The sequence below is a fragment of the Abramis brama genome (genome assembly GCF_963993115.1).
Source record: "Abramis brama genome assembly, chromosome: 18".
Lineage (NCBI taxonomy): Eukaryota > Metazoa > Chordata > Actinopteri > Cypriniformes > Leuciscidae > Abramis > Abramis brama.
In genome coordinates this window covers 10943060-10956936 of record NC_139980.1, presented here as the reverse complement: position 1 = coordinate 10956936, position 13877 = coordinate 10943060, and positions in this window count along the sequence as shown.

Sequence of the window (13877 nt, the reverse complement as noted above, 5' to 3'; positions counted from 1 at the left end):
TGTCCCAGGTCATTAAATTATGTTTTTTTTTAAGCAGTAACAGTGGTGATAGGTATTTGGCTTCCTATCAAACACCTTGCAAGCTTGATGGTAGAGTAGCTGCACAGGTTTAAGTGTTGTACTGGAGGCTTGTGCCCAGCTAGTCAAACAGTATAACAGATGTGGCATGATCATGGCATTAAAATATATTGTAGCTGCCTTTGTAGTTAAACAATTTCTGATATGACAGAAATTTGACAATTTGAATTTTACTGTATTAATAACTTTTTTAATTTGTTTTTTAAATGTTAGATTAGAATCAATTAATATACCTAGATATTTAAAATCAGATACTGTTGACAGCTGTTCCCCTGCAATACAAATATTGGGTGTGAAATTATCTGTTGACCTCTTTGTAAAAAACATACAAGCGGTTTTCTTTATATTTAAATGAAGACAGGAATTATTAAGCCATTGCATGACCATCACTGCTGTAAGCTTAAGTGCTGCTTGCTGTTTGGTCGGTGCATGTACATAAATGACAGTGTCATCAGCATACATTTGAATCTCAGACTCATTGCATACAGTGGGAAGATCATTTATGTATATGCTAAACAACAGGGGCCCTAAAATTGATCCCTGAGGTACACCAATATTACAACTGATGGCCGATGATACCTCATCATTTTTCTTGACTTTTTTTGTTCTCGATCTTCCAGATAGGACTGCATCCACTTAATAACATTGGGGGCGACATTGAACCATGAAAGCTTTTTGAGTAGGACACCATGATCCACAGTGTCAAAAGCTTTCTTTAGATCTAAGAATATGGCCCCAACAACTCCTCCTTTATCTAATTAAATTTCACATTCTCCAGGAAAAAGCAGCTTGCCGTTTCCGTTGAATGATTAGATCTAAAACCAAACTGCATAGGATGTAATCTGAAAGGGCTGTTGTTGAGGTGGCTAGTAAGTTGTTCTACTACATAACTTTCAATTTCCTTTGACACTATGGGTACTATTCTAATTGGTCTGTAGTTACAGACCTTAGATGTATCACATGTTTTGTGGATCGGTGTTATTATAGCTGTCTTCCATGCTTTTGGATAAATTCCTTCATTGATGGATCTATTAATAATATGTGTTAATGGACTAGACAAACACTCATTAAACACTTTCAGAAACATTGTGTCCAGTCCATACACATCTTTAGCTTTGGAATTCTTTAGGGAACTTATTATCATTCTCACTTTGGCTTCGGAAATTTCCTGGATCTCCAATACAGGTTAATTGTAGTTTACAGGCATCATATTTAGTGGATTGGTGGATAGGTTATGTGTCAGTGTCGATACTGATTCTACAAAGTATGAATTAAAAGTTGCTACTATTTGAGCTTCGTCCTGTGTAATACTATTATTAACACAGATTTCCAGGCGCTGTTCATTACCATTATGATGTTTTCCTGTCAACCTCTTTATGTTCTCCCAAATCAGTTTGGTATTTCCCTTTGCTTGGTCAATGACATTAAGAAAGAATTTTGCTTTTGCTTTCCTAATCTCTTTTGTTACCTTATTTCGTAGGCCTACAAACTTTAATCTATCAGTAACTAGTTTTGATTTTAGGGCTGCTTTCAATGCCGAATCTCGTTCTTTCATCAGTTTGTGTATATCACTACTTAACCATGAAAAAAAATTTTTTTTTTCCTGCGGTCAGATTTAGTTCTCCTTAAAAAATGATTAATTGTACGTTGGATTGTGGAGAAAAAAATCTGACAGTCAGAGTCAACATCAGAGTAAGACAATATATTATTCCATTCAATTTCTTTAATTGCATTTTCAAAGTCATTTTGTTGTCCCTTGGGTATTCTGAGCTATGCTTTTTTACACAATAGTTAAAACGCATTTTTGTCAATTTCCTAACTCCAGGTGTTAAATTATGATCGGATAACCCAGTGATCAAATTGAATGTTTAAAAAATTCTCTCTGGTTTATTACTGAATATCAGGTCTATCAGTGTTTTTGACCTCTGTGTTATTCTTGTTGGTCCCTTAATTAGCTGTGTCATGTCAAAAATATCTGTAATTCGTTTAAGGGCACTTCTATTACATTTATCTTCCCAGTTTATGTTAAAACCCCCCATTAAAATTACCTCTTTTCCAGAATTACATTCTTTTAGTATACTCTTTAGTTGGTCTAAAAACAAAACTAATGTGGAAGAGGGTGGTCTATACAAGCCAGTAAGGCTGAAGGACATTTGTGGAGACATGTAATATTAAGTCCGATACATTCAAGCCCATTGTCATGTTTCCACTGGATTTGACGGCAGTTGATGTTATCGCTGACATAAAACATTAACCCCCCCTCCTCTTCCTTCAGGCTTGTCCCTCCTAAAGATATTGTAGCCTGGGACACTCAATGCTGCACTTGGAGAGTTTTTATGTAGCCAGGTCTCCGATAGACACAGATAATCCAAATTAGAGTTTACAATAAGATGTTGAATTTGTTCACTTTTCCCTGTGATACTACGAATGTTTATGCTCATGGATCCCACAGCATTCGAGCCTGATTTACAGTTTGTACGAATTTCCACTTCTTGCGCTTAATAATTGCAGGATTTAAGAGTTTCCTTTTAATTGGCTGTTGTATCGATGCATTGTCTTTATTGGCTACTGGTGGTAGTTTCGTAGTAGGCCTAGTGATATTTACCGGTGTTGTGCCGAATTTCGACCCCCTGCCAAATTATTACCCCCCTTGTTGAAGTCAGTAGCCTACCTGATTGCCTAATCCTAACCCCACCCCTAATCCTAACCCCTCCCCCACAACTAATCCTAAACCTACCAATACTAGGGGGGTAATAATTTGGCGGGGGTCGAAATTCGGCACAACACCTGTTCTCCCTATAAGCGAACTAAGTGGCTGCTTAGGGCCCTGCCGCCACTAGGGGGGGCCCCCTAACTACAGATGGTACTCGCCGGTGTCGCGCAGTTTAACAGTCAACCAACCGTGTAAAATCGTTGTCTTCCCTGGACTTGGAAATTTGACTGCAAAAATGAAACAAGTCTATCCATCGGGTGCAGAAAAAAGGGGGGAAAAAATCCCATTATAGTAGAGCTACTACTCTAACGAAATCCAAATTTTAAGCAGTTTTTACTGTAGCCTATAATTATTTTTGTATGAATTTTTGAACTTGGCACATTACACAATGCACAAAGAGCCGCCTATTGCATTTTCTGCACAATTCCCGGTGCTATTTCACAGCAGCCTCAGAGGGTGCGTTGAAGTGGACATTATCCCATTATAGTAGAGGCACTACTCCAACAAAATCCACATTTTAAGCAGTTTTTTTTTCTGTATAATTCTTTTTGTATGAACTACATGTAACGTGTAACAATGACACTGTAAAATGTAAAAAGTGTTACCTAGAGTTTTTATTAGATTTATGTATATATTTTATAACTAAACATTTTATATACACATTTGGCTAATGATTGTTCGCTGAAGTAGGGTTTTTGTAGTTGGAATATATAAAAAATAAATACCAACTCAAGCTAGAATCTTTTGTAGAATTTTTAATCTCTTTGATACATCAATATAGAAGAATATGTATAAATCACTTTAGAAGGAAGCAAAGAAATTACTGGTCCAACTTCTCCCTCTTTTTAAAGTGTGGAATAGGGAAAAGAAGTTCAAAGATCGAGACTCCAGCAACACCTGTAGTGTATATGCAACAACTTTATTGAAGATTTTTTAATACTAAAGGTTTTAAGCCGCCTAGTAGACAAAAACAGTTAGTGCTGTTTTAAAATTTACAAAGCATTCAGACAGTAATTAAGTAGATGTAGAAATTTGGCAAATCTGTAATCTTTACTTTCACTGTTTCAGTGAGTGTACTTTAATAAGCAGTAAAATAATTGTGGGCAAACATGTTAAAAGAGGTACAGATGAAATGTGTAAGGGTTAGATTGTATACAGTTGCTGGTTTGCAGTGGCAATACTCCATTATTCACTGCAAGGCAGGGCCCCAAAATTATCCTGCTTAGGGCCCCCAGATTTACAGAACTTTACAGATTTACAGAATCTGCATGAAGGTTCCACAGCTCGGGGCTGGGGTGCCAAATCGTGCCGTTTGCCTGAGACAGCAGGTCCTTCCTGAGGGGGATTTGCCATGGGGGAGCCACCACTAACTCTCTCAGGTCCGCGAACCAGGGCTGATTCGGCCAGTTCGAGGCCATGAGTATCACTGACGCAGTCTCCTCCCTGATTTTGCACAACACCATAGGCAGAATCTTTGCCGGAGGGAACACGTAAAGCCTGGCTTCCGGTCAATGCGATGTCAGAGCATCTCCCTGCAGCGGGGAGTGAGATAGCAAGAAGAACGTCTGACAGTGCATGTTCTCGCTTGTGGCAAACAGATCCACTTCCGCCATCCCGAATCGATCCCAAATCATTTGAACTGATCCTGGGTGAAGCCTCCACTCTCCTTGAGGAATCCCGTTCCTCGAAAGCATGTCTGCTCCACAGTTCAGGATACAGGGGATGTGCGCCGCTCTTATGGAGAGAAAGTGTCGGTCCGCCCAAAACAGGAGACTCGCTGCCTGTTTGAATAGAGATCTGGAGCGCACGCTGCCCTGGCGATTTATGTACGAGACCACAGACGTGTTGTCGGTTCGAATCAGTACATGTTGCCGCTCCAATTTCGACCGAAAGGCTTGTAGGGCTAAGGACACCGCTTCCAATTCCAAACGGTTTATGCGCCACCTTCCCTATGACTCTGACCACAGGCCTGAGGCAGGTACGCCCGGGCACACTGCTCCCCAGCCTGAAGTTGACGCGTCCGTCGAGACAAAAAAAGCAGAAACAGAAACGCGCTGCGTCACTATACCCAAAGGAACTCCTGGGCTGAACATATCCGGGCTGTTCCACGGTCTTAAGAGTGCTGACGCAACTGTGAGTAACCGTAATGCGCTTGTGGCCCGAAGACCACACCCTCGGCGGAACTCGAGTTTTCAGCCAAAACTGCAGCGGCCGCATATGCAGCAGACCCAGATGGCACTCTGAAGAAGCCGCCGCCATCAGTCCCAGAAGCCTCTGAAATTCCCTCAGTGAAACAGACCTGCCCGGTCTGAAACGGCGCAGAGCGATGAAATTGCCTCTATGCGCTCTTGAGAGAGATGGGCTCGCATCGCCATCGAGTCCAAACATACCCCCAGATATGTTATAGTCCGGCTCGGTAAAAACACGCTTTTCTGCATATTCACATGTAGTCCCAGCGTATTCAAATGGCGAAGCAGTGTTTCCACGTGACTGATTAGCACATCTCTTGAGTGGGCTAAAATCAGCCAATCGTCCAGATAATTCAAGATGCGCATTCCGCTCGATCTAAGGGGAGAAAGTGCTGCGTCCACACACTTTGAAAAGGTGCGGGGGGCCAGGGCCAGGCCGATCGGAAGCACTGAATACTGATAAGCCGTGCCTTCGAAAGCAAATCTCAGTAAGCGCCTGTAGCGTCGCTATTTGAATATGAAAGTACGCGTCTTTTAGATCCACTGAGGCGAACCAGTCCCCGGGCCGTATCTGTGCCAAGATCTGTTTCAGTGTTATCATTCTGAACGCGCGCTTGTTCCTGGAGGTCCACAGTCCTGCAGAGTTTAGTCCCAACCCTGCTCCAACACGCACACCTGTAGTTTTCAAAGAATCCTGAATGACTAGCTTTGAGGTGTGTTTAACTAGGGTTGAAGCTAAAATCTGCTGTACTGTGGCCCTCCAGGAACTGAGTTCTGTACCCCTGCCCTGTAGAATTGAAAATAATCCAAGATATTTTAAATGAACAAAGATATTTGCTTGACTGTTTTTCTACTCCCTTTCTACCACAATGACCATTTGGAGTTCCCAAAGACACAGATAGTGATCAAGGCCTGTAGCCAAACTGTTTGTACTTTGGGGGTCGATGAATTGTCACACCTTTAGTACGGTGGTGGAAGTGTAATTATCTGATTGGTCAGTTTGAATGTCTCACAGTTGGGTTTTAGTCACATGGTCAGGGAAAGGATAAAAGAAGATTGAAACTGTTGTTCTGGCTCTTGGATGCTCTGGCTCTCTTCTTCTCTGGGTCCCTTTCTTGGGGCTCTCTCATTTTGCCTCCTCTTTTCTTTGACTCTCTCTCTCTCTCTCTCTCAGGTAAAATTTTTTCATATATGCTGGGTACAATTAATGGTATAAGTTATCATCATCTCATACATCTATTTTGTAACTATTTTAAGTGTAACCATAAAGCCATATTTTGTCATTAAAGGTGCCATGTGTCAGAATTGAGTTAAACATATCCCAAAAATGAGCTACACGCATCAAAAGAAAGAAGAAATAAGGGCGATGATGTCATTAAAAAAATGACAAGTTATAGTGCTGCAGAGATATCAACCTGAATTAGCATTAGCATTACTAGCCACGGCCCGACAGGTGTCGTAATACCAGTTTCGGCCATGGGAGGCGGTATGCGGGCAACATAACCACCAGCCAAACATGCAATACACGAATAACTCGCACGGCTTGTGGGCGTACTTGAACCTGATGTCAGTGGTGTGGAAAGTACAGCCCACTACTACATTCAAATAAAATCTGATAAAAAAAGGAACAGAACCAGACAACTAATGGACATGAAAGAAATGAGGTTCGACTCTGAACTTGCAACATTTCTTTTGGATTGGTAAGTAAGATGCTGTTAGTATTTCGTTAGAAGTTTGTTTTATATGTTTGTGTAGTTTTTTCGGGAAGTTATAACATAGAAATGTATCGAAGGCTGTTCGATAAACGTATATATAACGTACATAAATATAGTATTGTAATATAGTACACATATATAGCACAATCTCTATAGAGAGATTTTTTCTTGCCAACTACGTGACCTATATTATGTTTATTAAATGGCTTTCCTGAGGTAAATCTGACATAATTGTTCTCCAGCTATGTTATTGACCTCTTCACGCTGATAAAAAACACTGATTGGTCGATATTATGGAATACATTTTGGTAAGTCGTAGCCTAGCCTACTGTATCTTTCAACAGTGTTCATGTTTTTTTACTATTAGTAGAGATGATTGGTTCACGTGTGCTAGGGATCTGTCATGTAACATTTACAAGCACCAAAACGTAATAAAATTGACAGAATCTGAGAGCTGATATTTTTTTTATATCATAACTAACCTGCTCTGTCTAGTCTGTCGGTCTCCGTGTCCTCTTTGCTTCGCGATTTTTCTGTGCGTGAGAAAATTGATGTGTGGCGTGAGAGCGTGTGAAAAGTGTCAATTGCGTGTGTCTCACGGTGAATGCGTGAGAGTTGGCAGCTCTGGTTATGTTGGCGCTAGCTTGGTCAACATCAGCGAATGCTGTCTGTCAAATTAATATAATTCAAACTAACAATAAAAATGTAATCTGAACAAAACGAATATGAACATATTCACTGGTGAAGGGGAGTAGCTTGAAGATGTCATATTTTACCTTTTATAACCTACTACAGTTGAATCAGATTGAATGCATTAATATTATGAACAGCAGCTACGCTAATTATTTCCCATCTGCTTTTCTGTTGTTATCTCGGGACGCTAGTCCCAAGGTAAATACAGATCGTCAGCTCCAGTTTGTATCCAGCCTCCCATTGAAACTACAGATGCCCCAACACCCGTGCAGAGACGACTCGAAGCCTGTGAAGAGATAGTCTCAGCCTCAGACGTCACGCCCACGGAACGTTGGCTAAACGTCTGATGCATATGGTACACTTAACTGGAAACACTTCAGGAATGTCGAAGTCGTCATCTGATTGGTTGAATTTTATCGGATTTCCGGGGGGCGCGAGTGTCGCGTTTATTTTCGGTCCGCCTGGAAACAAAGCGCAGACGTGTAATTGCGTTTCCTACTGATTTACTCGGTGTTTTGATCAGATGTGGTAATGCAGACGCAATTGTTGTTATACGTGCACAAACAGATCAATGACTTACTGCTTGTTTTCTTCTCCTTCTTTGATTTTCTATGCTGACTGACTTGTTGCAGTCTATGGTTGCACGCCGATCTGTTGTTGTGGGGACATTTCCACGCAACGAAACGTGACACTGAACGAAACGAACTGTAATTGGTTGTTTGACATGTCGGTCAAACGGCCTTATGGGCGGGCCTTGGCCAAAGAAAGCTGCTATGAATTCCAGACCTTCAGCCGTCAGTCTGAAGGTCTGGCTACGCGAGACTAGTGAAGAGACGACTCGACGCTGGCGATATGTTTATGCCCTAAAATTAATACATGATTAACTAACTGTATTTTTCTATGTACATTTCTGAAATGCACTTTCTGTAAAGCTGCTTTGAAACAATATGTATTGTGAAAAGCGCTATACAAATAAATTTGAATTGAATTGAATTGAATATTTCAAAATCACTGTGAAGGTAGGGGCGGAGCATAGAGACTATGCGTTTCTCGGTTGTTACTCTAGACCACTTTCTGGAGGTATACTGCCCCCATCTGGTATGGAATGTGGAGTATGAATTGATTTTTTGGCGGACATTACACAAGGCACATTTAAACCTTTTCAATTACAACTAACGTGCTAACTAGTTTTGATTTGGTATTGACTTTGAAGTGCTACCTATTCTGCAATACAATATCGTCACTCTATAGCAACGCTCTCCCACAAATATTAAGCTATTGTAACTGCGCTTATTTCCGTCGTTGGTATAAGTGTCAGTGGGTGGAATAGACAAGAAATGTGCAGTTTTCTACCATCTTGCTAATAACGTTTCTTTAGTCATTCTGCCTTTCTTGCAGCTTGAACCACTGCAGGAAGTCCACCCTTACAGATGGTGCCAAAACCCGGGATCCCTTGCTGTGAGTTTTCTAAAAATTTACTTTGATCGGTCATCAGAATGAGGACATTTTTTCACAGTTGATTTTGTGAATGGATTAAAGCTGACCTTCTGACCATGGAATGGGTAAGTCTGTTTTCATTGTTTAATGGTATGACAGGAAAAGTCTCTATTTGCATGAATTGTATGAAACAGAATTTAGAAGGTTTTGAGTATTTAATAGTCCCATTACTGTATAATTTGTGAATATTATGAATATTCAGATCTCCTCAGGGATGGAAGGGAAAAATTCTGATAACAGTGATGTATTGTTTGCTTTATGGAGCAAAAAAGTTGAGCCTACCTTGTGTAAACTCAAGAAAGAGTACATTGGAATTAAATGTCCAGATAAGGAAATGCTCCAATGGTGGGACACAGTTGGCAAACATCAAAAGAAATCAAAACATGGTGAAATAATTGAGGCTTTAAACTTCATGAGTTTTACACGGCTACATGAGTTAACAACATGTCTATCTTCAAGTATAGATGCTAAATGTAAAGAAGTGCGATCTAAAAATGCAGAGGCACAAAAGTCTGAGGCAAAGATTCAAGATCTTCAAATACAGCTAGATAAATTGCTAGCTGAGCAGTTAGCCCCAGTGACTGAAAAGTGTAAATATCACAAGGAAATCATTGCAGAACTCAAGGCTAAGCTAAATGCTAAAAAGTTATCCATCGCACTAAACAGTGATGGGACTAAAAAGCATGTTCACTTCTTAGAGGAGGTGACTTGCTCTAATGAAAACTCTTAGTGAGTTAACTGCTTTGTTCATGCAAGGCCTTCAGCTATTAACTTCACTTGCTAGTGGGTTAGTAGCCCAATAGCAACAAGTTTAATATCCAAATTCCAATGATCCTGTTTGTATTTTCAAATTTGTAATTGTGCAAAACACATTGTGCTAATAGAACACACGTTATAGTTGTTTGTGCTACTACATGTGCACATAGGCTAATTAAGTGTATTCTTTAAAACACATGATTGCTTTACTGTAAGTGTTGTATGAAACACTTAGATTAAAAGGTTGTAGTCGATGATATGAATTCTAGACCATGTATCTTGTGTAAACTGAATAGGTGTTGCACTGGAATTGCATAGCAATTTCAAGTTGCACGTGTGACTATACTGAATTTGAAGGAGCATAGAATTGCCATGTGGCCACAATGTTAATCACAATTTGCATTAACCATGAAAATGCTTTCCTCACAACAGGATTCAGTAACTCTGTACTTTGCACTTTTCTCATGCTCCTTAACTGAAACTTTGGTGTTTAAAGATTTTGAGCCAAATCACACCTCATACTCACATTCTCATGCTGGCTGCCTGTTACAACAGGACCAAATTTGCATCACAATTGTAAAACCTCCTCACCTTTGTTTTGGGGCATGATGAATTTACACATAGCCACAGCTAAATGCAGCCACATAATTTGATCTCCACACAAAGTCAAATCTGCATCTATCAGATTCTGCCTTACAAAATTAGTGCATACAATGTTATTTAAGTCTTTACATCTAGACTGAATTATAACTGAATTGCATCCAGTAATTGTTTGTTTTGTTTTGTTTTTCTTTGAATTTACTTTATCACTTAAGTAATTATTGGTCTCACCAAGTTCAATTTTAATATAAAATTGAATAAAACCCAAGTACAAATATTTGTATTCTCATTAATGCATTTGAAACATTTCTGAAGCTGATTTGATTTCTGCTTATTTGTATTTTGTCCATTTTACTTGCAACAATGTTTTTGGACATTAATTCAATTAAATCTCTTTGTTTGGTTACACTGAATATTTAGCCGATATTCTTCATGAAATGGGGTTTTAAACCAGCATTTGTTTTGTTGTAATGCAGTTTATTGAAATGTTTCCAGAAACAGTGTAAGAGCTTGTAAGATCTTCTTTTATTCTCCCTTGACCATCTTTTTAAGTACATCAATTTAAGGGCTTTTTGCCAGAGACTAATTTTATTCTGACCATGTCAATCCTCTGACCAATGACAAATGTCATGTGTCTGCTTTTGCTGTTTGTTGTGCTATTTGCTCTTTTAAGATCACAGGATCCTGGGTGCAACCAAAGTTCACATCCTGTGTCCCGTCTCAGAAAGAGGAACCAGCGTTTGCTCCCAGATTCAGTGCCTGTTCTTGTGGAGGTGTGAAGTGTTCGATGGATGATTTGCATTTCTATGAACGGTGCAACACCATTTGATGGAGCCTCCTCATGCAGGGCTGAAGGAGAACAAAGACTAAACACTGACCAATAGGGGTGGAACGGTACACAGAAGTCACGGTTCAGTTCATACCTCGGTTCAGACATCACGGTTCGGTACGAGTTCGGTACAATGGAGGGAAAAGCAAAACAAAAATGCAGAAGGCTTGTGCATGTCTCAGGCTGTACCACCAAAGGAAAATGAATGTCGTAAGCCTTGTATTTTTTAAATAAGATTTATTAATAAAGTAAAGGCATAGAACCAGTTTATTTGTAGTGCACTGACAATAGTTTTATATAATTAGTTTATTAATTCAATTACTAAAAAGACAAAAATACATTGAGATATGTTTGGTAATTGTACCTGAATGAATTGAAAATTAATTTGCTACATTTCAGATTAATATATTTGTTTTCCTTAAAATTTTAATTAACAGTAACTTAAACACTTTGCAGTTTGAATGATGTCCTGCATAAACAAAATGACGGAGTATGTTTTTATGTTTACACACACTTTTCGATCGCGACTCTCTCTCTCTTTATCTCTCTCTCTCTCACACAGTGGCGGAGCCAGAGGGGGGTCCGGGGTGGCACTGTACACCCCTGACATGTGATTGGCCACCCCGGGTGCCACCCCAAAATTTTATTTGCTACTGGCAGTTGCTGATGCTGATTTAAAAAAAAAAAAAAATTACGTTCGCCGGCAGCGCGGCGCGCGCGCAGTTTTCAAACGGACGAGCAGAGGACGAAAGATGGTTGCAAGATAGGCTACCGAACTTCACCGAATAAGAAAACATCATATTTGAAGTAAGTTTGTAAGGTTTAGCATCAGGGTGGTTTGCTCCGAATAGCCTACATTAGGCCTAATACATGCATATACAGTACTTGCCGTGTGTGTACGTTACAGTATACAAATGTTCTAGCTAATGTGAGGATAGGAGATCAAAACGCAGGCAAAGAAGAGCAGAAACAAGTGATATCATAATGCGATCACTATATGACTATGAAGCGTTATGGGTGTAGGGTGTTGATGGACTCGATCTACTGTGTTTTGATCATCATTATGAATCTGATCTAGATGTAGTCTTTGATAAAAATGCGATTTTCTCAGCTTTTTGCTCATGTTGCTTTTTATGAAACTTGCCAACATTCAAGTGTTGATAAAAAAAGACGCACGAAGCTAGAATAAAACATTATTGAAATTGTTGAACACCATGAAATTGTGAAAATGACCAAAAACACTTTTTTTCTTCTTTTTTTTTTACACTGGCGAGAATAGTTAAGATAAAAATGTTGGCAATTGGATGATGATTAGAATATGAATATGATTGGAATCATATTTTAAATTTGTCATATTTTTGAACAGGGTCAATTAAACATGAAAAGAAAGGGAGAGATATCAGAGTTCTTTTTAAATAAGCACAAACATAGTCCAGTCATTTTATGAAAAAAGGTTGAACAAATTGCAACAGAAGCCAACTCAAATAATTTTGTATCCTCATTATGTCCTGAGTAAGGAAAAAAAGTCCAGAAGAATCCCATTAGGGGAAAGTTTTGAAAACTGTTTCTGGGGATTCAGTTTTTATTTTACCTGCCTTTTTGTCTTCTGCTAGTCAGAGTCAGTGTGGTCAGACTTCAGAACCAGCAACAGGTCAGAGCATCTACCAGACACAGGCAGTCAATCACATACCCAATTCAGGAATTTAAGTTGAGATGATTTTGCCAGATTAAAAGGATAGTTCACCCAAAAATGAACACAAAAAAATAATTATAAATTAAATCATTATAATTATAAAGAATTATTACAAATTATTATAAAGAAAGAATTATGTTGTATTAAATCTTCCTAGGATAAGATTTTATATTGATGGGCAATAAAATTGTTTCCATTTTTCAAGGACATGTCTGCTTGATGCCTGCTTTATCTAATTAAAAAAAAAAAAATTGTAAATAAACGCAGCAGTTCATAACAGACACATGCGGTATCTTATCTCCTTGGTGCTTCAGCTTTGTTTTCTGCAAATATTTTGGATGTTCAACACTTATAGACACAAACAGAGTGACCCAATTCCTTCCACAAGCTTTTCCACTGTGTGTGTGTGCACTGTGTACCCCCGAAAGTAGCAGTGGCCACCCCCTGGCCACCCCATGTATAAAACTCTAGTTCCGCCACTGACTCTCACACAACATAGCCTATTCCAGAATTGCAAATTGCAATCTTTACATCGCAGCCTGCTTCAGAGCTAAGGCGGGGCTACAGATTAGGTGTCCCTAAAGAACCCGCGTATCTAACAGTAGTTCCGCATTACATTAATTAATTTGCACGCGAGTTTTATTTATTTTTATACCGTGTATTCTCCGTGTAAATTTATGTACCGAACCGTGACGCCCGTACCGTTTCGGTTCAATACGAATACATGTACCGTTCCACCCCTACTGACCAACTGCTATTGCCTGGACGAAAAGACTGAAGATACAACTACACGCAACAGAAAGCAGGTCTTCATGGATTGTGTCACCTTTGGACTCTCTCTCTCTCTCTCTCTCTCTCTGGTAAAATTTTTTCATATATGCTGGGTACAATTAATGGTATAAGTTATCATCATCTCATACATCTATTTTTAACTATTTTAAGTGTAACCATAAAACCATATTTTGTCATTAAACCTTTTCAATTACAACTAACGTGCTAACTAGTTTTGATTTGGTATTGACTTTGAAGTGCTACCTATTGCAATACAATATCGTCACTCTAGTCTATAGCAACGCTCTCCCACAAATATTAAGCTATTGTAACTGCGCTTATT